The sequence below is a fragment of the Symphalangus syndactylus genome, chromosome 10, assembly GCF_028878055.3.
Source record: "Symphalangus syndactylus isolate Jambi chromosome 10, NHGRI_mSymSyn1-v2.1_pri, whole genome shotgun sequence".
Taxonomy (NCBI): Eukaryota; Metazoa; Chordata; class Mammalia; order Primates; family Hylobatidae; genus Symphalangus; species Symphalangus syndactylus.
In genome coordinates, this window is record NC_072432.2 from 13578284 (window position 1) to 13606227 (window position 27944).

The window sequence follows — 27944 nt, forward strand, 5'->3', positions numbered from 1 at the left end:
TCACCACGTTGCTCAGGCTGATCTCAAACTCCTGAGCTCAAGTAATCCACTGGCCTTGACCTCCCAAAGTGCTGGGATTATAGGCCTGAACCACCGTGCCTGGCCACTATTTGTTAAATGAATAAAGCAGTGAAGCAGTATTTATCAAATTGTAGTAGTATATCACAATTCTAAGGCCAAGGATAATTTATGTAAATTTAAAAAATCTATTTAAATTAAGGAGTTATTGTTAAATTTTTATGAGTAATAATGGTATTATGGTGATGCTTAAAAAAAGAATCCTTATCTTTTGGAGATAGACTCTGAAATGTTTACAGATGAAATGACAAGAATGTCTGATATCCACTTCAAAAATAATGAGATGGAGAGGAGAGTTTAGATTAAACAAGATTGGTTGTGGTTTGATAAATGATGACCCTTGATGTGTACCCAAGGGCTCACTTGACCATTTTCTGTTATTGTATACATTTAAGATTTTTCATAATAAGACATTTAAAAATTAAGTTTCAGTGGGACAATAAATAAATAAAGGGAGTAAACATTCACTGTGGGGAAGTCTCCTAGTTTTTTGTTTTTAAATAATTGCTTTATTTTCACCAAATTATTAAACATAACTCTCTATGAAACCAATTTGGGGGAGAGGATTTTCTATATCATTTATCTTTTAAAAGTTCACGCTCTTGATGCAGAGAGAAGGATTGATTTCCTAATGTATTGTGTGAATTTGAGTCAGTCATAGCCTTTGTAGGTGGGTTTCTTACCTGGAAATGAGAGAATCAGTCTAGATAAATATCTGGAATTCTTTCCATTTCTAAAATTCTATAACTCCGACTAACCAGGAAAATACTACGCACGTCATTCCTTTGCTGTTTAGTCCTTAGCCCTTAGCACCCATATTCATGGACAAACAGCATAAGAATCACAACACACGTTGAATTCAGGGGATTAGGCCCCTTACATCACGCCTTGAATTCAGGGGATAAGCCCACATTTAAAGCCTACATTTAAAGCCTACATTTAAAACTGCCTTTAGGGCAGAGCGCATTCCTAGTAGTTCTCCCTAATTCTAGCTGACCGAGTAGGGCTTGTCACAGAGGGCAGGAGATTTAGGACGCAAACAATATTGGTTATCTTGAAGAAGACTCCTTATTTCCTGAGAGATAGAATTAATCCAGAATAGGGCCGGGCGCGGTGGCTCACGCTTGTAATCCCAGCACTTTGGGAGGCCGAGGCGGGCGGATCACGAGGTCAGGGGATCGAGACCACAGTGAAACCCCGTCTCTACTAAAAATACAAAAAAAAATTAGCCGGGTGTGGTGGCGGGCGCCTGTAGTCCCTGAGGCAGGAGAATGGCGTGAACCTGGGAGGCGGAGCTTGCAGTGAGCCGAGATCGCGCCACTGCACTCCCGCCTGGGCGACAGAGCGAGACTTCGTCTCAAAAAAAAAAAAAAAAAAAAAAAGAATTAATCCAGAATACGACAGAAATCAAAAGCCTTCTTTCAGAACACTCCAAGTAAATGTTGAGTAGATACACCTTTTACTTAGATACAATCCAATTAAAGCCAAACTGGTTTAAGGAAGACGCAAGGGTACAGGGTTGAGCAATGATGTTCTCATGTGAACTCAACAGGTAACAGACCCACCTAGGAGCTGATGTGAGTTGACAAGCGTCCTCAGGTGTACCGTATTTGCGCATGTAGCAACTATGTCTCCACCCACAGAGCAGTGCCAAGGGCCTGAAAAGACTCATCTAAGAAAATGGTAACAAATCAGAAACATGCTTAAGAGGCTGTCCTGTAGCACTGAAAAAATTTGTACCCAGAGCTTGTATTTGTAGAATCAGGATTTCCTATTTTCCTATACTTCAAATCTATCTGAGGGAGTGAGCTTTTACCATTATTATAATTTACCATATATTTAGTATTAAAAAACATATTATTAATATGTGGCTCACACCTGTAATCCCAGCACTTTGGGAAGTCAAAGCAGGCAGACTGCTTGAGCCCAGGAGTTTGAGACCGGCCTGGGTAACATCGCAAGACCCCATCTCTTAAAAAAAAAAAAAAAAAAAAAAAAGCTAGGCATGGTGGTGCACATCTGTAGTTCCAGCTACTTAGGAGGCTGAGGTAAGATAGCTTGAGCCCAGAAGTTCGAGGCTGCAGTGAGCTGAGATCGTGCCACTGCACTCCAGCCTGAGAGACAGAGTGAGACTCTGTCTCAAAAAATAAAATAAAACAAAAACCAAAAGCAATTTGGAACCCTCCTATGGAGACATAACCCTTGGGCATATATTTTGTGTATGTGTACTGTACAACTCATGTAATATTCCCTGGAGAACCAGCATTTGAAATACTAGTCAATTTATGTAAAACCCCATATCCATTACATAGCACATGGTAGATTTTCAGGAAACTTCTTTTCTTTTTTACCTTTCAGATGTTCTCTCTCAGCCTTCACCTCACTGAGTTTTCTTACTCATCATCTCTAATTTCTGAGTCCACTGCTTTGCCACATATGATGGCTAATTTACTTCAAGAAAACTCATTGCTCACTTTTTTTGTGGCCCTATTTAAAAACTTACAAATAGAGAATGTTTCTATTGGATGTATGGTCAACCTCTGCTTCTTTTCTTTTCTTTCTTTCTTTCTTTTTTTTTTGAGGCAGGGTCTCGCTTTGCGGCCCAGGCTAGAGTGCAGTGTCGGAATCTTGGCTCACTGCATCCTCTACCTCCTGGGCTCAGGCAATCCCCCCATCTTAGCCTCTTGAGTAGTTGGGACTACAGGTGTGTGTCGCCATGCCTGGCTAATTTTTTTTTTTTTTTCTGAGACAGTGTCTTGCTCTGTCACCCAGGCTGGAGTGCAGTGGCGTGATCTCGGCACACTGCAACCTCTGCCTCCCAGGTTCAAGCGATTCTCTTCCTCAGCCTCCAGAATAGCTGGGATTACACGTGGGCACCACCATGCCCAGCTAATTTTTGTATTTTTAGTGGAGACGGGGTTTCACCATGTTGGCCAGGTTGGTCTCGAACTCCTGACCTCAGGTGATCCACCCATCTGGGTCTCCCAAAGTGCTGGGATTATAGGCATTCAACTTCTGTTTTTTATACTTATAAGCCAAAAAGTGAAAATAAAGGCATTAGTAAATCCTCAGGCAAATGGTTGTGGGGGACCCTCTTCATCCTAGCGAACATAAGGAGCTTCTTGGGATTAACTTGGATCACATTTACAAAGATACAAAGCTCTCATTTTTGAATTACGGTGGTAAAGTGCAGAAGAGAAGCAGAATGCAGATTTTAAGAAATGCAGCATAAATCTCGAAGATTCTTTCCTTTTTTTTTTTTTTTTTTTTGAGACAGAGTCTCACTCTGTTGCCCAGCAGGCTGGAATGCAGTGGCACGATCTCGGCTGACTGTAACCTTCTCCCCCCGGGTTCAAGTGGTTCTCCTGCCTCAGCCTCCTGAGTAAGTGGGATTGCAGGCACATGCCACCACGCCCAGCTAATTTTGTATCTTATTTTTTAATTTTTTAAGTAGAGATGGGTTTTCACCATGTTGGCCAGGCTGGTCTTGAACTCCTGACCTCAAATGATCCGCCTGCCTTGACCTCCCAAAGTGCTGGGATTACAGGCGTGAGCCACCGCCCTTAGCCAAAGATTCAGGTTTTAAACTTTCTCCCTCCCTCCCTCCCTCCCTCCTTCCCTCCTTCCCTCTCTCCCTCCCTCTCTCTCTCCTTCCCTCCTCTCTCTCTCTTTCTCTTTTTGTTTTTTTTTCTTTTTGTAGAGACAGGGTCTCACTATGTTACCCAGGCTGGTTTTGAACTCCTGGACTCAAGCGATCCTCCCACCTTGGCTTCCAAAGTGCTGCGATTAGAGGTGTGAGCCACTACACCCTGCAGGATTCACTTTTTAGCTGCACGTAAAATGTAATCCTCCTGGAAAAGAATGAACAAATTGTAATGGTGCAAATTAGAGCTATCACTGTAATGACAGTGGTTTGAAGGCAAAGTTGCCATTATTGTTTATGATTATATTCTTGCATCTGCCATGTTGCTCCTCTGATATTAGCATATGTTAGGGGTGTTTGTGAGACTAGCATGAAGATACCCATTAAAACACCAGCAAAGACCTAAGAAAATGGCCTTTAATTGAACTATAAAAGATCCTAAGGATGAAGTTGCATTTGATACAGATCTCTGTCTCTGTCTATATAATCTATATTCATGTTTACATACACATCCATAACATGAATTTAATTATTTACAATCTGTAGTTATACTATCTAAATTATTTCTCACTCTGTCGCTCAGGCTGGAGTGCAGTGGCACAGTCACAATTCACTGTAGCCTCAACCTCCTGGGCTTAAGCAATCCTCCCACTTCAGCCTTCTAAGTAGTTGGGACTACAGGCGCATGCCACCTAGCCCAGCTATTTATTATTATTTTTTTTTGTATTTTTTTGTAGAGATCAGGTTTTTTCATGTTGTCCAGGCTGGCCTCTAACTCCTGGGCTCATGTGATCAGCCTACCTTGGCCTCCCAGTGTGTTGGGATTACAGGTGTGAGCCACAGCACCTGGCTCTGATTCTTTTAAAATTTATTTTTATTTATTACTTATTATCATTTTTTGTAGAGATGGGGTCTTGTTATGTTGCCCAGGCTGGTCTCAACATCCTGGGCTTAAGTGATCCTCCTGCCTTAGCTTCCCAAAGTGCTGGATTATAGGAGTAAGCCGTCGCAGCCAGCCTTTCTGATCTTAATGGTACCTATAATAAACATTATTTATATGCTTCTTTCTGATAAATGAAATGTCAATTTTCTTGTTTTAAGCTTTAAATAGTCTCCTTTGGAGGCTTATTAACTCTAAAATACTCTCAACAATTTACCTATATCAACTTCTACCGTAATCAAATGAATGTAAATAGAAATAAAAATATGATAGCATTGCACCCCTACAAAATTGGCAAAGCCCAAAGAAATAATCACACTATATTGGGCAACAATGTGAGAAATCAAGGAGTTTCATTTACCGCTGGCAAGAGTGTAAATTTGTGCAACTTTCTGGTACAGCAGGTTGGCTCTAAGATTTCAGTCTTAAAAGTGCTCATAACACAAACCTAACAATTCTGCTTCTCTTCTAATAATTTACTCTTAGGAAATAGAGACGGAAAAAGGATAAATATATGAAATATACATTTTAAATTGTGAAGCCCTAGAAGCAATCCGAATGTCTAGCAAAGAGTACTGATGAAACGAATTCTGATGTATCCATATGACAGCCTACTATGCAGCTAATAGAAATACTTCCGTGGGAGAATGTTTCCAAATAGCAAAAAGATTCAGGATATGTTGCTTAGTGAAGACAGCAGATTACAATACACTCTTTACTATATGATTATAATTCCATACCAGAAATGTATAGAAAAATGGAAAATAGTAACTGTTAGTTTCCCATTAGGATATTACAAGTGATTTTTACTTTTTTTTGTTTTTTTATTTTTTTCAAAATTCCCATAATTTCTCCAATAAAAAATATGATTTTAGGCCAGGTGCGGAGATACATGCCTGTAATCCCAGCACTTTGGGAGGCCAAGGTGGGAGGATCACTTGAGGCCAAGAGTTCGAGACCAGCCTGGCCAACATGGTGAAACCACCTCTCTACTAAAAATACAAAAATTAGCCGGGCATGGTAGTGCACATCTGTAATCCCAGCTACTCAAAGAGGCTGAGGCATGAGAACCACTGGAACCTGGGAGGCGGAGGTTGTAGTGAGCCAAGGTAGTACCACTGCATTCCACCCTGGGCGACAGAGTGAGACTGTCTAAAAAAAAAGGTTTTAAAGGAAGGAGAATGCAATACAATCGTAACAATAAAAGTTTATCAGACATTGAAATTTATTACTATTTTTGAAGGCTGGGCACAGTGGCTCACGCCTGTAATCCCAGCACTTTGGGAGGCTGAGGCAGGCGGATCACCTGAGGTCAGGAGTTAGAGACCAGCCTGATCAACATGGAGAAACCCGGTCTCTACTAAAAATACAAAATTAGCCTGGCGTGGTTGTGCACACCTGTAATCCCAGCTACTTGGGAGGCTGAGGCAGGAGAATCGCTTGAACCTGGGAGGTGGAGGTTGCAATGAGCCGAGATTGCACCATTGCACTCCAGCCTGGGCAACAAGAGTGAAACTCCAACTCAAAAAAAAAAAAAAAAAAGAAAAGAAAAGAAATATGTTACTGTTTTTATAAACTTCATTAATTATATGGATCTTTGGGGATATGATTAATACGTGCCATGTAAATATTAACAGTAAGCAAACCTTAATATAATTATACATGCTTCTAATATTATGTATCGATTTTGTGTAACTATATACAATGTCTCTCTGTGTATGATACACTATATCACAGCTATCATATAGATATGACATGATGCCTTAATGCTTTGCAGCTTATAAAGTGCCTTTTCAGAGATGATCTTATTTAGCTCTTAGATAATGTGTAAAAGGTATTATCTCCATTTTACGGAAGCAATAAGAGAGGCTAAAAACTTTAAATACCTGCTCAAAAATCTCTCTACTGGTCAGGCAGACTCCCTGATGTCTGTACCTCCAGAGCTACTTCTGCGTCACCCAGGTGGGTTTGCTCTATAAGGCTGTGTTCAGGAACATGACTTGGCCGGCAGGGTATCTGAGATGGCCACATGGCATGCCACATTGGAATTCTAGGATACCAGAATTGCTTCTTTTTCAGAAAGGACATGGAGTAGGACAGTCATTCTCTTTGGTTAAAGTTAACTGCAGGATAATCAGCTGCTCTGCAGATTTCACTGTGGTTTGTTTCCTATTCTTTCTTCCTTTTTAAGCCTTTGCTTTTCTTTGCATTTGGAAAAGTCTGAAAATCGTGGCTTGTGATAGCTAAACTAACGGGAATGAAGAATACACACCATCCTCCTTTGTTGATGGTCAGAGTTTTCAAGGAAAAGCCATGTGATGGCCGCAAGTGGGGTCAGAGTGACAGAATCCCAAGGACAAGATTAATGTCCAGGGAAAAGGGTTGAGAATCCTCGCATCAGCTGCATTTCCCCACCTGGGAAATTTTCTTTCACAGATAAAGCCCTCATTTTGGCATGCATTAGAATGATCTGGAAGGCTGATTACAACCCACCTTGCTGTCCCTTCCTCACTGTTCCCCGACCCCCACCAGAGTTTCTTTATTTTGAGACAGAGTCTCATTCTGTTGCACAGTCTGGAGTGCAATGGCACGATCTCGGCTCACTGCAACTTCCGCCTCCCAGGTTCCAGTGATTCCTGTGCCTCAGCCTCCTGAGCTGAGACTACAGGCATGCCACCATGCCCAGCTAATTTTTGTATTTTTAGTAGAGACGGGGTTTCACTATGCTGGCCAGGCTGGTCTCAAACTCCTGACCTCAGGTGATCAGCCCGCCTTGGCCTCCCAAAGTGCTGGGATTACAGGCTCACGCGTCAGGCCTCCCACCAGAGTTTCTGATTCAAGTAGTTTCAGGGTGGAGCCTGGAAATGTGCATTTATAATGCGTTCCCAGGTGATACAGAGAATCAAATGGTGCTGTTGGTCCCAGGACCACACTTGCAGAGCTGCTGCTTTAGGAGTTTCAGGGGATATTTCTCTTGCAGAGGAACAGTATCTCTTGCAGAGGAACAGTATCTCTTGCAGAGGAACTTAAGGATAGAAAGATGAGTAAGAGATCATAATTACAGAACTATGTGGTAAGGACTGCAGTGAATCTGTGTGCTCAGAGGAGTTTGTGCTTAGCACTGTCTTGGCGGAATCCATGAATGCTTTATGGTAGTCATATTCAAAGGAGGAGGAGTCTCACTGGGCTTGAAAAAGAATTCCAAGCAGACAAAACAAGAAACCAAAGGCATAGGTAAAATAGATTATTGTGATATAAGCTCTGAAGCAGTCTTCAGAAGTAAATATTCTTTATGTAACCTATTTCTGTTGCTTTCTATAAATAGCGTATTGGCACTTTATAATAATAATTAAATATGCAGTGACGTATCTGTTAAATATTAAAATGACTTACTTACCTGAGTAAAAATACTGATTTTAGTTGGTTTCTTGTGTAGTCAACTGATAGAAGATATGATGGCTTTCTGAGGAGTGACACTAGGTGGGAGTTGGAGATTTTGGCAGGACACTGCGCAGAAAAGATGAGCTTGCTGCCAAGAAAATCCAATAGGAGTAATTCAATCTGTGCTTCCGGGCTAATGAGTTTATGTACAAATTTTAAAATATGAGATTCAAGGACTTAGAAACTCACTTGACAGATATTTCCATAGGTCAGTTATAATTGATTTTATAATTGCCAAATGGCCTTTATAAAAGTATAGTATTGTCATCTGTGAAAATCATTAGGTAATTTTACTGTGTTAAAAGAGTAGGTTGCATGACGTTTAACGTCCATTTCAACTCTAATATTTTTATCACATTATGACGAATACATGATTTTGAATTTAAAGATTTATTTAAAAAAGAAGGTTTGGTGCGGTGGTTCACGCTTGTCATCCCAGCACTTTGGGAGGCCGAGGCAAGCGGATCACCTGAGGTCAGGAGTTCGAGACCAGCCTGGCCAACATGGTGAAACTCCATCTCGACTAAAAATACAAAAATTAGCTGGGTGTGGTGGTGGTCGCCTGTAATCCCAGCTACGAGGGAGGCTGAGGCAGGAGAATCACTTGAACCCAGGAGGCAGAGGTTGTAGTGAGCTGAGACTGCGCCATTGCACTCCAGCCTGGGTGACAAGAACAAAACTCCGTCTGAAAAAAAAAAAAAGGATGGTGATTTTAGCAAAGGAGCAATGAACTGTAGGCAAAATTCTAAGCGTGTTCTATGCACCATTCTGTTTAATACCACGGACGACACATAGTAGGTGTTTAAGTAAATATTTAAAGTGTGGTTGTTTGATACAGGATTTATTTTTTCACAGCATACTTGTGATATTGTTTCTGAAGACATAAACAACAAAAAATTTCAGAGATGTTCCTATATGAGCAAAAAAAAAAAAAAGTAAAAAATCGAATTCCTCATTTAAATCATTTGGAAAGTAAATGACTTTGGCACATTACGTCCAGATATTTCAGGCCTTAACATTATTTTCTTCCTGAACTCTTTAGAAAATTGCTTCAAATCTCCTTTTTGTGAAAAAGTTTCAAAAAACAAGCGTCAGCTATTACTTATAGAAAAGTTTTCTTTTGGAAGTGGTTGGAGTTCCAGGCTTGACTAAGTATGTCTGTGTCTCAGTGCATTGTATAAGCTGAAAGGGGGTCAATCTATTGCTTTTGACGTGACTTTTTTTTTTTTTTTTTTTTTTTTTTAGATTTAATTCCGTGTTTCCATTGCCTCCATAGAGAGAGTTTAAAGAGCTCTGCCAATTCTGGCCTATGAAAGTGCATAGTGAATTATTTTATGTTTTATTGTGTAAATTTAAGGGGTATAAGTGTAGTTTTGTTACATGGACATATTGTGTAGTGGTGAAGTGTGGGCTTTTGGTGTATCCATCACCTGAATAATGTACATTATAGCCATTATGTAATTTCTCATCTCCCACCTCCTCTCACCCTCCCACCTTTCCTAGCCTACAGTGTCTGTCATTCCAGACTATTTCCATGTGTACACATTATTTAGCTCCAACTTATACATGAGAACATGCAGTTTTTTTTTTTTTTTTTTTTTTTTTGAGACAGATCTTGCTCTGACGCCCAGGCTGGAGTATAGTGGCACGATCTCAGTTTACTGCAACCTCCGCCTCCGGGGTTCAAGCAATTCTCCTGCCTTAGCCTCCCAAGTAGCTGGGATTACAGGCACGTGCCACCATGCTTGGCTAATTTTTTGTATTTTTAGTAGAGATGAGGCTTCACCGAGTTAGCCAGGATGGTCTTCATCTCCTGACCTCATGATCGGCCCGCCTCTGCCCCTCAGAGTGCTGGGATTACAGGCATAAGCCACCGCGCCCAGCTGAGAACATGTGATATTTATCTTTCTTTTTTCTGAGTTGCTTTACTTAAGATAACAGCTTCCAGTTCCATCCACGTTGCTGCAAAAGACGTGATTTCATTCTTTTTCATGGCTGAATAGTATTCCATGGTGTATATATACCACATTTTCTTTATCTAATCATCTGTTGATGGACCTACAGGTTGGTTCTATAGCTTTGCTTTTGTGACTAGTGCAGAAATAAGCATATTAGTGCAGGTATCTTTTTGATATCTTGATTTCTTTTCCTTTGGGTAGATATCCAATAGTGGAGTTGCTGGATTGACTGGTGATTCCATTTTTAGTTTTTTAATTCTCCACACTGTTTTCCATAGAGGTTGCACAAATTTACATGCCCACCAACTGTGCATAAATGTTCCTTTTTCTTTTCTGCAACCTTGCCAACATCTGTTATTTTTTTGACTTTTTAATAATAGCCATTCTGGCTATAAAATGATATCTCAGGCCGGGCGCAGTGGCTCACGCTTGTAATCCCAGCACTTCGGGAGGCCGAGGTGGGCAGATCACGAGGTCAGGAGATCAAGACCATCTTGGCTAACACGGTGAAACCCCGTCTCTACTAAAAATACAAAAAATTAGCCGGCGTGGTGGTGGGCGCCTGTAGTCCCAGCTACTCGGAGAGGCTGAGGCAGGAGAATGGCGTGAACCCGGGAGGTGGAGCTTGCAGTGAGCCGAGATTGCGCCACTGCACTCCAGCCTGGGTGACAGAGCGAGACTCCGTCTCAAAAAAAACAATACTATGCAGCCATAAAAAATGATGAGTTCGTGTCCTTTGTAGGGACATGGATGAAACTGGAAAACATCATTCTCAGTAAACTATCGCAAGGACAAAAAACCAAACACCGCATGTTCTCACTCATAGGTGGGAATCGAACAATGAGAACTCATGGACACAGGAAGGGGAACATCACGCTCCGGGGACTGTTGTGGGGTGGGGGGAGGGGGGAGGGACAGCATTAGGAGATACACCTAATGCTAAATGACGAGTTAATGGGTGCAGGAAATCAACATGGCACATGGATACATATGTAACAAACCTGCACATTGTGCACATGTACCCTAAAACCCTAAAGTATAATAAAAAAACAAAACAAAACAAAACAAAACAAAAAATGATATCTCTTTCTGGTTGTAATTTGCATTTCTCTGATGATTAGTGATGTTGAGCATCACTGAGCTTTTAGAAACATGACAGAAATCCCAGTATTTTGAGATTTGAGGAAAAGCTCTCAAACAATGGAAAAGTTTGTGCTCTTCTGATCGGCTCAGCAGGTGTAATCTGGCCTTCTGCTGGTAGCATTCCAGAGCTGAAAAAATCATCTGACCTTAAGTCTTTGATGGCATTCGCCATCAATGGCATGAGATGTTTATGAGGTCCCACTAATTTCGAAGAGTTGCAAAAAAATATAATTTGATACAAGAAGTGATTTTTGCTTATGTGCCAGTCTTTGGCCAAGATTTAGCCTAAGAGCTTATCTTCTCACTGCGAATGTGGCACAGGGACCAATTGCCAACCAGGTAAGCACAAGGAATAGTTTCGAGGTTTTATAATGTGGCAAAGGGCACACATAAATATTATTTAATGATGAACTGAGAGAAGAGAAAAGGAGACATAGAAAAAGAGAAGTTGAAGGAAAGAGGGAGAGGAAGTTAAGGAAAAGAAGAGGAGGAAGAGGAGATTTAACTGAATTTCATCCTATATTCCCAAGACTGATCATTATTTCCATGGAAAATCTCTTAAAATAACAAGAGTTACCTTGTTCAGAAGATATGAATGGGCTTATTGTCTGACTATAATTTCTTAACAATTGTGCCATTAAAATTTAGTTAATAAACAAGGAAGTTACCAGTACATTTTTACCACCAAGCCAAATATTGCACCTAATATGTAGAAAGCATTTATCACCTAATTGATTATGTTTATTAAACAGCTATATTTAATAAACAATAACTTATTTTTACTAAAAAATCAAGAGGCACAAGCTGCTTTTTCCTTAATTCTGTCCATACCAAATTATCTGAAATGATTTCAAATTGTATAATTATCCTAGAGTACTGTGAAGTTTCTAGAAATCATCCACAAATTGTTTCTTTAATAAAAAAAAATACAAATCTGTAAAGAAGCATGGACAGGACTTATTCCTCTAATAATACAAAATAAAATGTAAGTTACAACTAACTGGTTAGAATTTACTAATTGCCCATAATTTGTTTGAAAAATGATTAACCGCCATGAGCAGTGCCTCATACCTATAATCCCAACATTTTGGGAGGCTGGGGCAGGAGGATCGCTTGAGCCCAGGAGTTCGAGATCAGTCTGGGCAACATAATGAGACTCTTGTCTCTGGAAAAACAAGACAAAAATTAGCCAGTTGAGGTGGCATGCACCTGTAGTCCCAGCTACTTGAGAGGCTGGGGCGAGAGGATGGCTTAAGCTTATGAGGTTGAGGTTGAAGTGAGCCAAGGTCATGGCACTGCACTCCAACCTGGTGGACAGAAAAAGACCCCATCTCTAAATAAAAAAGAAAAAAATTATTAACCATCTTTTACACATTTAAAGAAATTCATAGGACATATTTGCAAGGTGTGAGGCGTATAAAGGTTTTTTGGGTAGGTCACCTTTATGTAATATTTTTGCTGTCATGGTAATGAACGGGAAAGTGTAGACTATGTTTTAGGTGGATTTTGTGAAATCTCTCAAACTGGATTCAAGTGGGACATAATTCTATAGACATTTGACAACATGATTTGAAAGACCCCAGCAATGAAATTTTGTTCCCAGACTGTTATTCTTTGTATTTCCTGTTTGTTTTATGCATAGTTACTTTCTGATCTTCCAATACCCTTGAAGTAAGACAACTGGCCACTCCTTAAGCATCATGTGCAATAAGAGGTTACGTCACAGCCACTTGCAATGGGTGCATCTATGGGAAGTGTGCTGGTGTTATTTGAAATTAGGAATCTGTGTTTCGGCTTGTCCTTTTATGATTAAAAAGAGCATCCATCAACATGGTAGAGAAGAGCCACACACTTTACAAAGCCCTGGAAAGAAATAATCAGGTTCCTGTTTTAGGTGACAGAATTAATTGTTCTAAGAAATTCTGGCATTTCTCTTGGATGTGCTCAGACGTGAACCCTTCCACCTGGTTGATCTGAATCCAGGAAAATGTTGTATGGATTACATACTGTAAATTTACTACGGAGCAAGTATCTCCAGGAAAGGACTTGGCACATAGATATCTGCCTTGGTCTTTGTGTACCTATGTAATACTTTGCACATAGTAGGCTCTCAACCCTGTTTATTTACTGTGACTTAATCTGCCGAATTGGTAAGATTCCTGTATTGGCTTACTATTTAGTGAACTGATGAAACATAAAATTAAGAAGAAATTAGAGTGGGAGGGACATGGTGGCTCACACCTGTAATCCCAGCACTTTGGGAGGCTGAGGTGTGTCAGCTTGAGGCTGGGAGTTCGAGAGCAGCCTGGCCAACATGGTGAAACCCTGTCTCTACCGAAAATACAAAAAATTAGCGGTGTGTGGTGTCACGTGCCTGTAATCCCAGCTACTCAGGAGACTGAGGCATGAGAATCGCTTGAAGCCCGGAGGCAGAGGTTGCAGTGAGCCCGGATAACGCCACCCGCACTACATCCTGGGCGACAGAGTGGGATCCTATTTAAAAAAAGAAGAAGAAGAAGAAGAGGAAGAGGAAGAGGAAGAAGAGGAAGAAGAGGAAGAAGAAGAGGAAGAAGAAGAAGAAGAAATCAGAGCAGATGGTGATTCTGAAAACAAACATACAAGCAAAAAATAAAGAAGAAAAAATTAAAGAATAAAGAAAATAGGCTCAAGAAAACAGGCTTGCCCCTCGTTCTCAAGAGCCACGTCTTTTCCATGAATGAAGATTAATTATGATAGGATAGAGATTTGCTATCTGTTTTGTTGTTGCTCCTGCTGCTTTTTATTCATGTTGAAGTGTGGAGGTTGCATCACCCTATGTTAACTTCCATTTTTTTGGGTTCATTTCTTATTTTGAGTACTTTTGCTGTTTCACGGTTGTGTTTTCTTTATGGTGACCTGTGCTAATGGCCCTCTTACGTGTTTTGAAACTGATAAGCCAGTAGCTTTAAAGACATCAAAGGCCAGGTGCAGTGGCTCACACTTGTAATTCCAACACTTTACGAAGCTGAGCTTGGAGGATCGCTTGAGCCATTACACTGGAGTTCAAGAACAGCCTGGGCCATATAGCAAGACCCCATCTCTACTTAAAAAAAGAAAAAAGAAGAGACATCAAACTATTTGGAACGATACTGAAAAATTTAACTAGAATGTATATTTCAGTAGTTCTCAAGTTTCTTGGTGTTAGGATCCTTTTACCCTCTTAGAAATTACTAAGGACCACAGTTGCTTTTGTTTATGTGTGTTATATCTATGCTTTTACTCTATCAGAGTTTTAAATAGAATGCTTTAAAAATGCTAATTTTAAAATTTATTTAAATGTCACTGTAATAAATTAAAACATATGAAGTAACATAAATAATATATTTTTTTGAGAAATAATTGTGTTTTCCAAAGTAAAACGAAATTAGTGAGAAGAGTGGCCTTGTTTTCCATTTTACACATCCCTTTACTGTCTGGATTAAGTGGAAACAGCTGGATTCTCATGTCTGCATTCTGTCTGTGGGGGCCTCACATGTCTATGTAGTTGGAAAAGAGAGGCTTTTCATTCCCCTGAGCCTATTTTGGGGACCCATAGGGCTTATTCGACCACACTTTGGGAACTGCTGGCACATTTAACAGCAGAATTACAACTATGAATTCTCTGTTGAGAAAACATTCAAAACTTGTTGTACTGGTCCACAGGAAAATAGGATTTTATACGAGTTTCCAGGACAGCTCCTGAGGGGTTTTCTTTCAGAGTTGCATTCATTTCGCTTGGGTTAATTTTGATAATCACGTGTCCTCTGGCTGAAGGAGCTAGTGATCTTTATAATCTATTACTATCTGTACTTACCATTGTGTTAATGGTCACCCTGCGATCACCAGAAATGTTTGTTAGTCTGTCATTTAAAAAAATGACACAACTGTGGTCCCCATAGGGTTTTCCTCTCCTCTAAGACACCTTTGCCCTGATGAAATATTCCAGATCTGTGCCACTCTCACCTAGATGTAGTGATAGATAATGATGAGTGGGCTGATAAGCAGATGAATCTGGTTACATGAACAGCATAGTGAAATCCTGGAGATAACCATCTGGTTTTATGGACAGTTTTATAAAGATACTTTTCAGACTTCTGCTATTGCCCTGAAATGGCAGCAGTTAAAACATGCCAGTTGTACTTCATGGGCTAAAAATCTTAGGGCTCACCACAGACTTCACAGGTTGCAAACCTTATGGTGAGTTTTGTCAACTTTGGTGGATGCAAATTATCTTCCTTAATTTGCCTACTTCTAGACTTCTGATAATGCAAAATCAGAGAATAGCCACACACACAGTTTTTACAGTGTTGAAAATTCTAAAAGAATTTGGAAGATCTAAAAACATCAAAGAAAGAAAATAGAAGTATTGATCTGCATGTATTTCATTTTCTTTTTTCTTTTTTCTTTTTGAGATGGAGTCTCACTTTGTCACCAGGCTGGAGTGCAGTGGCACCATCTCAGCTCACTGCAACCTCTGCCTCCTGGGTTCAAGTGATTCTCCTGCTTCAGCCTCTCGAGTAGCTGGGACTACAGGCATGTACCACCACTCTTAGCTAATTTTTGTGTTTTTAGTAGAGACAGGGTGTTACCCTGTTAGCCAGGATGGTCTCGATCTCTTGACCTCATGATCTGCCCACCTTGGCATCCCAAAGTGCTGGGATTACAGGCATGAGCCACCGTGCCCGGCCTGTATCCCATTTTGTAAACCTAGTTTCCTTCATCCAGTGGCATGATGGAATAAGTTCAATTTTGGATGGCTGACATAAATAGTGACAATCTCACTTTTGAATTTATAGAGTTTAATATTGAGTATTCAATATATATATTTGTTGAGCAAATAGAAACATTAATTAAAAATTAGCTGTAAATCATATTTCCTTATTCTTACAGAGTCGACGGAGGTGGAAAGAAAATAGGTCCATAACTTTTTTTTTTTTTTATTATACTTTAGGGTTTTAGGGTACAAGTGCACAATGTGCAGGTTTGTTACATATGTATCCATGTGCCATGTTGATTTCCTGCACCCATTAACTCGTCATTTAGCATTAGGTGTATCTCCTAATGCTGTCCCTCCCCCCTCCCCCCACCCCACAACAGTCCCCAGAGCGTGATGTTCCCCTTCCTGTGTCCATGAGTTCTCATTGTTCAATTCCCACCTATGAGTGAGAACATGCGGTGTTTGGTTTTTTGTCCTTGCGATAGTTTACTGAGAATGATGTTTTCCAGTTTCATCCATGTCCCTACAAAGGACATGAACTCATCATTTTTTATGGCTGCATAGTATTCCATGGTGTATATGTGCCACATTTTCTTAATCCAGTCTATCGTTGTTGGACATTTGGGTTGGTTCCAACTCTTTGCTATTGTGAATAGTGCCGCAATAAACATACGTGTGCATGTGTCTTTATAGCAGCATGATTTATAGTCCTTTGGGTATATACCCAGTAATGGGATGGCTGGGTCAAATGGTATTTCTAGTTCTAGATCCCTGAGGAATCGCCACACTGACTTCCACAATGTCAACAGGGAGATGTTTGTATTTAACCTATCATTTTAAAATCAGAAGATATTATTTAGTGGCAGTTCTATAGAGAGCTATTTCTTTGTCTGAATATCTCATATTGGCAAGTTCTTTGGCTTTCATTTAACAAACATTACTTGGTGGACTTCTACTGAATATCTGTTATGTGCCACGCACAGCTTTGGACCTAAGGATGTAAAAAGGAGGGTGAATCAGTCTTTCCAGAGGCTTATGGTTTAAAGGGAGAGACTGACCAGGAGAGAAGAGCTGGAAAGAGGCAGGCACAGGGCCTTCTGGGAAAATGGGAGAATATGCTTGTCTTTCCCTGGAAGGTCAAAGAAGGCTTTCTAGAGGAGGAAACATGGTAGGTGAGTCTTGGCTCAGAGAAGTTGAGTGGGTAGTATGCATATATCTGCCAGAGTAAGCCATAGGCTTAGAGTGGAGAAATATACAAGGACCCTCAAACAGAACTCATGTGATTGTAAGTGACAGAAACTCAACGCCACCTAGTTTAAGCCAAGAGGCAATATAGTGGCTCACATGTTGGCTGGGAAGTCTGGCTTTAGAAACAACTCCATTCAGAAACTCATATAAGGTCATCAGCTTGCTCTTTCTTTCTTGGGTTTGTTTGTTACTTGGAGTTGCCCTCCTCCTCTTCTCCTTCAGAGAGACTTTTGGTTCAAATAGGGAAGAGAGCCACTATGGTTCCCTGTGCACATCCATCTGCCTCTTTACCCAAGAGGCTTCAGTTCAAACAATCTCAGTGACAGCCCCTGACTGCCATTGGTCCATTCCTCTGCTGGGGGCTTGAGCATCTGATTAGTAGCTTGACCTAGGTTCAACTGGAGTGGAGAAGGAGCAGTTCCCCAAACAAATGGCTGGGCACATGTGGTGGTGGTGGCAGAATCCAGGTGGCTAAACACACAGAGAGAATGGTTGTCTGCAAGAGTAGACAAATTTGACACAATTGCCATGAATTTGACAAAGATCTTTCTTAGCATTAGGATTGATTTTTTTTCAAAGCTCATTTAGGTATTTACCTAAGTAGTTTTATACTTTCCTGGATTTTTTTAAAAGGGGATTTTGTTTTATTTCAGAAAATACAGCCTCCTCAAGGAGGGTAATAGCTAAGGGCTTTCTTTAGAACTTGCACATATCATAGCTTATCCTTTTTCTATCATAAACATTTTTATGTGGCTAAGTTCGGTCAAGCAAATATCAAGGGAGTAATGAAATCCTAGCAGAGCAGAATCTGTGGATGGAGGAGAGAGTAGTCTGACCTTGGCACCTTGGTGGCTATGGGAAGGTTACTATGGACCATTGACAATCAGCGACTCTCTGGTTTCATGCAAAGGCTAGAACAAGGACTGTACCCAAGTGGTAGGGACATTTAGAGAAAAGTAGAGAAAGAGAGAGATCAGGAGCAGGCCGGGCTGGATCCAACTAAAAGAGGAACGTGACAATCACTGGAAATGTGATAAGATGGAGAGAACTTTATTTCATGGAATTTACCTCAGGGATAATACTCTATTGGTTAGAAGCTGCTTGAGGCAAGGGCCAGGCTTAAGTGGTAGATAAACTACCTTCAAAGGGACAGGTCTGGTTAACCCTACAACTTTGCATTTGCTGAGTGGGTATGTGAGTTTGGCAGCAGAGGATTCCACAGCTCAGCTTCTTACCTGAATAAATACTGAACAAATGTTTACAGGATATTGGTTTGTGGCATCTGATCATGAAATTTTTGGAGCCACTCAACATGGCTTATGCAAACAGCATGCAGTTCTTGTCCAGGGCCACTTCCTGTTTGGGTGCTACGTGTAAAACGGTTAGTACCAGGTTACTGGTGATGGAGTCCTGGCTTACGGGGCATTCATTCCCATGGTAAATTCTGGAAAAAATATTAGGTCCACCATATCAGGCATTTTCATGAAACGTTCCTGACAGTGTTCTTTAACTCATGACTTTAGAAAACAACAGAAGTAATTACTTGCAAAGAGTAAAAACAACACATTGCAGTAACTGTTAATTTACAGATAGAAACACAACTAATTACCTGGGACTCCCGCAAGCATAGTCTTGTTTAACTGCTGATCTTTTCTCTCTAGGAAGCAACTCTCATAGATGGCTGGTTAGAATTGCAGTCTTCCTGCTTCTCTAAAGTCCTTTCAGACTGATGTCTTTTTTCTTCTTGGATGCCATGGTTCCTTGTTCGCCATTGTCATATCTTCTCTTATTCACCATGAATGAAGATAAATTGTGATAGGATAAAGATTTGCCATCCTTTCTATTGCTATTTCTACTACTTTTTATTCGTGCTGAGGTGTGGAGGTTGCATTACCCTATGTTGACTTCCATTTTCTTGGGCTCATTTCTTGTTTTGAGTTTTTATACTGTTTTCAGGGCTGTGTTTTCTTTTTGGTGACCTGTGCTAATGGCTCTCTTACTTGTCCTGAAACTGCAAAGGCAGTGGCTTCTCTGTATTATTATTACTTCTTAGAGAGAGTCTTACTCTGTCACCCAGGCTGGAGTACAATGGTGAAATCATAGCTCACTGCAGCCTTGCATTCCTGGGCTTAAGTGATCCTCCCGCCTTGGCCTCCCAAAGTGCTGGGAATACAGAGGTGAGCCACCACACCTGATCAGCAGTGGCTTTGCAAACATTTTTGACCATGGCTCACAGAAAGGATTCATGTTACATGGTGCCCAGTACACACAGACATACATAACTGACATGGAATGTTCTTGGAGTGATACCATCCTTACTGCACAGGATGGACTCCACTCTATTCTATTATTCTATTCAATTCTATTTCTTTTAAAAAATATTCATTTCACAATTCACATGAGTCAAGAGCCATAGTTTGAAAAACACTGCTCTAAGACTTGTCCCCCTTGCAAGGTTTTCAAAAAAGTAGAAATCCCTCAAATCACATTCCTGGTCTTCTAAGGACATGCCTCATAGAGCCCCAGGATCAATGGCCAGAATGGTGACATCACTTCCTCCTGGTAGGCTCAAAATATTTGTGGTGTCTCAGTAATTCAACTGACACCATTCTAATCACCAGACTGGAAGGGACTATTTATATATTCCTTGGGGGCAAATGCTTAAACATTTGTTAGAGAGGCTGCTTGAAAGACAGGATTCCAAGAAAACTAGGACTCAACACGTTATTTTCCTTTAGTCTCTTCCCTCACAAACTGTTTTCTTGGCCATTAAACTCATAGATGCCCTTTTAGAATCCAATGCTATTTGTTCAATATTATTCTGATAATCATCAGATGAGCTCATTATTATTCAAATTTAGTTATACCAATTGTTCATAAAATCGTCATTAAATCAACAAAAATCTGATTTCAAGTGCTTAGTCCCCAAATAGCTCTCAGGCTTATTTACCTCTCCCCAGATATATAAATCTGATGGGTGCTTGGGAGTTTGTATACTTTTCTTCGTCCACGTTTTCATACTTGTCAGAGGTCAGTGTTATTAGATGTTTGAGGTTCACTGTGTCTAAGGTGATTGAATAAACTTTCCAGATCTTCCTGTGGCAGGAACTGCTATTGCCCACCCAAGAGCATCCTCCTCTTCCTTACCAGCTTGGGCAACATGGTGACACCTCATCTCTACAAAAATAAAACTACAAAAATTAGCCAGGTGTGGTGGCACATGCCTGCAGTCCCATCTACTAGGGAGGCTGAGGTGGGAGGATCGCTTGAGCTCAGGAATTCAAGCCTGCAGTGAGCTATGATCACACCACTGCACTCCAGCCTGGGGGACAGAGGCCAGCCCGGCAAAAAACACTTGTTTATTCAACCTTTCTTCCCTCAGGACAGGTCATGTGACATAGTTCTGACTAATGAATTCCCAGATAGTGGTATTTCCTGTTTCAGCAAAGCAAAAGCCCTCCCAGAAACCCTTAGCTCATGTCTGAGGGTTCCTGGGAGGGATTTTGCTTTCCTGAAACAGAAAATACCCCTATCTGGATATCCAGCAGCCATCTTACAACTACAAGGTAACAAGTGTGACAACGAGGATGTACTAGCTAAATGTCATTGAGCAGATATGTAGAAAGAGCCCAGGATTGGCGTGATGGCTCACTCCTGTGATCCTAGCACTTTGAGAGGCTGAGGTGGGAAAATTGCTTGAGCCCAGGAGTTTGAGACCAGCCTGGGCAACAGAGCAAGACCCCATCTCTACAAAAAATAAAAGAAAATTATCTGAACATGGTGGTGTGCTCCTGTAGTCCCACCTACTTGTAAGGCTGAGGTGGGAGGATTGCTTGAGCTCAGGAGATTGAGGGTGCAGTGAGCCATAACTATGCCACTGCACTTCAGCCTGGGCAACAGAGCAAGACTCCATTACAAAGCAAAAAAAGAGCCTGGATCCCTGATGGCAGCCCAGAGCAGCAACATCAGCTATGGATGGCCCACTTGCAGATCTCTGATTATGTGAAGAAAATATTAAGCCCTTAACTTCTTTTCTTCCTCCTCTTCCTCTTCCTCTTTCTCTTCCCTCTTCCTCCTCCTCCTCCTCCCTCTTCCTCCTCCTCCTCCTCCTCTTCTTCTTCTTCCTCCTCTTCCTCCTTCTTCTTTCTTCTTCTTCCTCCTCCTCCTCCTTCTTCCTTCTTCTTCTTCTTCTTCTTCTTCTTTTCTTCTTCCTTTCTTCTTCTTCTTCTTCTTCTTCTTCTTCTTCTTCTTCTTCTTCTTCTTCTTCTTCTTCTTCTTCTTCTTCTTCTTCTCCTTCTCCTTCTCCTTCTTCTTCATCTTCTTTTCTTCTTCTTCTTCATCTTCTTTTCTTCTTCTTCTTCTTCTTCTTCTTCTTCTTCTTCTTCTTCTTCTTCTTCTTCTTCTTCTTCTTCTTCCTATTCTTCTTCTTCTTCTTCTTCTTCTTCTTCTTCTTCTTCTTCTTCTTCTTCTTCTTCTTCTTCTTCTTCTTCTTCTTCTTCTTCTTCTTCTTCTTCTTCTTCCTTCTCTCACTCTGTTGCCCAGGCTGGAGTACAGTGGTGCAATCTGGGTTCATTGCGACCTCTGCCTCCCTGGTTCAAATGAGTCTCCTGCTTCAGCCTTCTGAGTAGCTGGGACTACAGGCACACACCACCTCACCCAGCTAATTTTTGTATTTTTAAGTAGAGGCAGTGTTTCACCATGTTGGCCAGGCTGGTCTCGAACTCCTGACCTCAAATGATCTACCCGCTTTGGCCTCCCAAAGTGCTGGGATTACAAGTGTGAGTCACTGTGCCCAGCCATTAATACCAGATTTTTTTTGTGACCTATAATGAAACAAATGACAGAACTGATTCATTCCATTTTTAAAATTTCTGCATCTGTCTTACTCTTTGATGAAAATTTGATAACTACAAATTACTATGATGAGCACTTCAAGTGTCACTAATTAGACCCAAAGCTATTTTAGAGTAATTACTAATGAAAGTGCATTGATGTTCTTCCATATGGCGTCCAAGTGTGAGAAGCTCTTTCCCCAAACTATCTCAACAGGATTAAAATGCTTTGAGAATGACTGTTCTTTCATTTTTTCACATGGTCCAAGGTTTAAATACTCCTAGCCACATAAAGCATAGGGCTGAACCCTGATCTAGAAATGGTGTTTTCAAACTTTAATTGTTCATTTTAGATTGGCTCATCACCTTCCAGTTTAGATGGTTGTTGGAATGTTATGGTTCTAAGAAGGTAAGGCTCTCTGGAGTTGAGGTTTTCTTGATTTGGAGGCTCTTTCTGATCTTATTTAGGACACTGTAAAGGAAACTATTGTGACAACAGCTCTTCTTTTCTTTCTTTTTTTTTTTTTTTTTAAGACAGGGTCTTACTCTTTTGCCCGGGCTAGAGTGCAGTGGTGTGATCATAGCTCACTGCAGGCTTGAATTTCTGGGCTTAAGGGATCCTCCCACCTCAGCTTCCCTAGTAGTTGGGAATACAGGCATGCACCACCACACCTGGCTGATTATTTTTATTTTTGTAGAGATGGGGTCTCACTATGTTGCCCGGGCTATCCTCGAACTGCTGGATTCATGTGATCCTCCTGCCTTGGCTTCCCAAAGTGCTGGGATTAAGGGCATGAGCCACCATGCCTGTCCCAACAACGCTCTTCTTAGAGCATTTAAGAGGCCATTTCCACTTGGGAGGAAGAGAAAGATTGGATGAGAGTGAAGGCAAGTCCCCTTAATCAAACCTTTGTTTCTTTCTTTTGCCCTTTGGGATCTCTCAGCCAAGACAGAATGCTTCAGAGTAATGTGTCTATTTTCTGATCCTCAGATGCGTTTGTTGTTTTAGATAGGGATAAAACAAGCTAGACAGTCAATAACAGTTCTGTCTGATAGAAATATAATGTGAGTCATGTATGTAATTTCAATTTTCTAATAGATTAAAAAGTGAAATGAAACAGGTGAGATTAATTCTAGTAATGTACTTTAGCACGAGATAACCAACATCTCATTTAAACTGTAATCTGGCGGTGGCTCATGCCTGTAATCCCAGCACTTTTGGATGCCAAAGTGGGTGGATCATTTGAGGTCAGGAGTTTGAGGCCAGCCTGGCCAACATAGTGAAACCCTATCTCCACTAAAAATACAAAAATTAAACAGGCAGTAGTGGCGCACGCCTGTAATCCTCGCTACTTGGGAAACTGAGGCAGGAGGATCACTTGAGCCTGGAAGGAGGAGGTTTCGGTGAGCTGAGATTGCGCCACTGCACTCCAATCTGGGTGAGAGAGTGAGACCCTGTCTCAAAAACAAACAAACAAACAAACAAAAACATGTAATCAATACAAAACTTATTACAGAGATATTTGCATTCTTTGTTTTCTTTGAATATGAAATCTTGTGTATATTTTTTACTTACAGCACATCAACTTTGGATTAACCAAATTTTTTTATTTTATTTTTAGATGGAGTCTCGCTCTGTGGCCCAGGCTGGAATGCAGTGGTACAATCTTGGCCCACTGCAACCTCCACCTCCCAGGTTCAAGTGATTCTCCTGTGTCAGCCTCCTGAGTAGCTGGGATTACAGGAGCACACCACCACACCCTGCTAATTTTTGTATTTTTAGTAGAGACGGGCTTTTGCCACGTTGGCCAGGCTGGTCATGAACTCCTAACCTCAAATGATCCACCCGCCTGGGCCTCCCAAAGTGCTCGGATTACAGGAATGAGTCAACAAGCCCGGCCGGATTAACCACATTTTGAATGCTCCACCTAGCCACATGTGGCAAGTGGCTGCCATATTGGACAGTGCTCAACTTTCCCTCTACCTCTTCACATGGCAGTCACCATTCCACTGCAGCCTGGCTATTTTTGCTCTCCTCGCCCATTCCAACCTTGTAGCTACCCTCCAAAGAACAGTGCCCTTAGTAACTGTCTCTTCTGTTTTGATCTAGGCCTGGCTCCAGTGGCAGGAGATATATCAACACAATATCAAGATGTTCTAAAGGTCTCCTTAGATGACATTTTACTGCATTGATTCCATTCTTTTGTTTTTATCTGTATCAGAGAAATTACAACGGAAATGACAAATGTTATGAACCAGATGCTGAAAAAGTCCCAGTGGCAAGAATCAGAAGAGGGCACAAAGGTACTCAGAGATCCCCCCTTACAAGTATAAGAGAAAATAAAGGCAACAAGAATGGCACAAAAAACACGTGCAAAACTGATGAGCGTGGCTTTTTCAAGAAGGATTTGCACATAATCATTAGGCTATGCAACTAATGCCATAGCCTAGGCTGAGCGTGCTTGGGAGTTCCTGAGTTATGAAAACAATTATTATATCTTAGAAGTTCTTCTTAGTGTGCTCCTGTGACTGATTGGCTTATAGAACACAGGGGTTTCTTTCCTGTTCATGTAATGCTATCTTTATTTTCCTTGCAGTACAATTAAGATGTTGCCTTAATAGGCATAATGTCTTCCTCAAATTAATGAGATGCTTCCTTTATGTCCTTGATTAGGCAAGAATCTTTCTTTGGCAAATCATATTTTTTTATGCTGATAAAATAGAAAGCTTCTTTATGAAGCCTTTTAAAAAATAAATGAAATTATTTTTGAGCATACGACAATGTTTATCATATTTACTCTTGAAGAGTAAATATTTAGAAGTCTCATGAAAGAGATGTTTGAAAGTCAGATAATATCCACTGCGTATTAAAATCTACATAGATGAGGCAGAAGAAACTCCACTTACCATTTTAAAACATTTTCCTCCAGTTTGCACCACACAAAAACCTTGAAGAAACTCCTGGCACTAGGCCGGGTGCGGTGGCTCACGCTTGTAATCCCAGCACTTTGGGAGACCGAGGCGGGCGGATCACGAGGTCAGAAGATTGAGACCACGGTGAAACCCTGTCTCTACTAAAAATACAAAAAAAATTAGCCGGGCGTGGTGGCGGGCGCCTGTAGTCCCAGCTACTTGGAGAGGCTGAGGCAGGAGAATGGCGTGAACCCCGGAGGCGGAGGTTGCAGTGAGCCGAGATCGCACCACTACGCTCCAGCCTGGGCGACAGAGCGAGACTCCGTCTCAAAAAAAAAAAAAAAAAGAAACTCCTGGCACTTTATACATGGGTTATAGCTTATATTACAGTAGGCCTGAGATTAAACTCAGGGCATATATGGGACAAATGTCTTTTTCAGAAGGAACTCTAGTTACGCTGAATCCTCATTAATTTCCAACCAATTTCTAGTGTTGACTACATGAGGAAGATTTCTATCAGTGAGAGTCAGAGAAAGTCCTTCCATTGGGAGAGCATGCACAGGCAGCCTTGTAGAAAGAAATGAACAAAGTACTTAGTGAAGAAAGACTTCGATTTTAACTCCAGCTTGGGCCCTTTCTTTCTTTTTTCTGGCTTTCTTTCTTTCTTTCTCTTCTTTCTTTTGAGATGATGTTTCGTTCTTGTTGCTCAAGCTGCAGTGCAGTGGCGTGATCTTGGCTCATGGCAGCTTCCACTTCCTGGGTTCAAGCAATTCTCCCACCTCAGCCTCCCAAGTAGCTGGGATTACAGACATCTGCCACCACATCCGGCTAATTTTTTGTATTTTTACTAGAGACGGGGTTTTATCGTGTTGGCCAAGCTGGTCTCGAACTCCTGACTTCATATGATCCACTGCCTCGGCCTCCCAAAGTGCTGGGATTACAGGCATGAGCCACTGTGCCCGGCCCAGCTTGGCCTTTTTCTAGTTATGTGACTTTAGGCACGTCCCTTAACCTCCTTCACCCAAAATGGATAGACTAATAATATCCTATCTGTCTCAAGGGTGGACTGTGAATATTTTGGGGACTGGGATCCCCTTTGCTTTGCAGGTCTGGTGCCTCCCACTTGTACTTGAATAGCAGTGACTGAGTCGATCTTTATTGAATAAAATATCAAACAAAATGATTGATGTAACATTACTTGTAAGCCTCATAATGTTATACCAATGTAAAATTTTTTTTAATATTCTGTTTCTTGCTAAGGTTATACTTCTATGCTGCAAATTTAAAACTTCAAATAGAAGTTCTAAGAACTAACTTTCAACGGAGAAGCATAGAGAAAAATAACATGGTTTTGAAGTTGAGGTTATTTTGTCACATAAGCCTTTGATAGTGATGGTGTGGAGAGTGATCTGGGGTGAAGAATATAGTTTGTGGTCACATTTCAAAAAGTGGGGCAAAAGTGTTTTCTTTCTTTTTTTTTTCGTAGGTGTGCTTTTATTAAAAAACTAAACGAGAAACAGACTTATTGGAAGAAATGCCTTTTTTTATTACACCCTCTTAACAGCCAAGCTAGTAATCCAACTCAAGTTGGCAATATGGCCCACTAGAAGTCCTTGGGGGACCTGCACTAATGGGCAGATGAGTGACTTGTTGACATCTTCATTGTTTTCATCCTACACTGGACATCAGTCGTTTGGCCCATTTTTCAAAGACCCACTTGAACTGTCTGAACCTATGAACTTCTTGAAAGTCTAACCACCAAACTCCATTAGGAGAGTCATGGCTGCACAACCGAAGGGCATTCATTTTATTCCCTGCCTTGGTGCAAGGTCTCCCCAAACCAAGATGGACACATGTACTTCCTTTCAAGAGGCCACAAATGGGAACATTCCATGCCATTCTGAGATAATGATCCTAATTGGTTAAAATCACTTCAGAATTTGCTTGTCTTCTTATTAGTACAGAGACCAGAGTGGAGCTTTATTAAGAAAAATGTGATTTTGATACCCCATTCTCCATGATGTGCTTATTTCATATTGCATGCCTATATCAAAACATTGCATGTACCCCATAAATGTATACACCTACTAAGTACCCACAAAAATGAAAAATAAAAAATAGAGAATAAGCTACAAAAAATTTTAAAAAGAAAAATGTGTTTTTATTTATTTATTTTATTTTTATTTTACTTTAAGTTCTGGGATACATGTGCAGAATGTGCAGACATGTTACATAGGTATGCATGTGCCATGGTGGTTTGCCGCACCCATCAACCTGTCATCTAGGTTTTAACCCCTGCATGCCTTAAGTATTTGTCCTAATTCTCTCCCTCCCCTTGCCCCCTACCCCCCTACAGGCCCTGGTATGTGATGTTGTTACACTCCCTGTGTCCATGTTTTCTCATTGTTCACCTCCCACTTATGTGGTGTTTGGTTTTCTGTTCCTGCGTTTGCTGAGAATGATGGCTTCTAGCTTCATCCATGTCCCTGCAAAGGACATGAACTCATTATTTTTATAGTTGCATAGTATTCCGTGGTGTATATGTGCCACATTTTCTTTATTCAGTGTTTTTTTATAAAGGGATAACTATGTGAGGTGTTGGGCGTGTTAATTAGCTTGATTGTGTTATTCACATTTCATGATATATACGTGTATCAAATCACAATATTGTACACCTTAAATATATACAATTTTTATTTGCAATCATACCTCAATAGAGCTGAAAAAAATTTAAAAACGTGTTAAAATTCAGACAGGCATCAAGATGAACTGTGTCTTTATACAGCAAACTCTGCACAGATCATGGACATCAACACTGTGAATGAGAAGACAAGCTTGTTTTCTGTACCTAAAGCCTTGTGAAAGTGGACCCATAGAGAGAGAAGCAGTTGTCAGGTTCACTATGCATCTCTCCCATTTGTTGGCTAAAACAGGTTGCCTAAGGACTGCTAGCAGAAATCACCCCAGCTTAGTTTGATTGCCTTATGAACTTGAAATTAATAAAATCACTCTT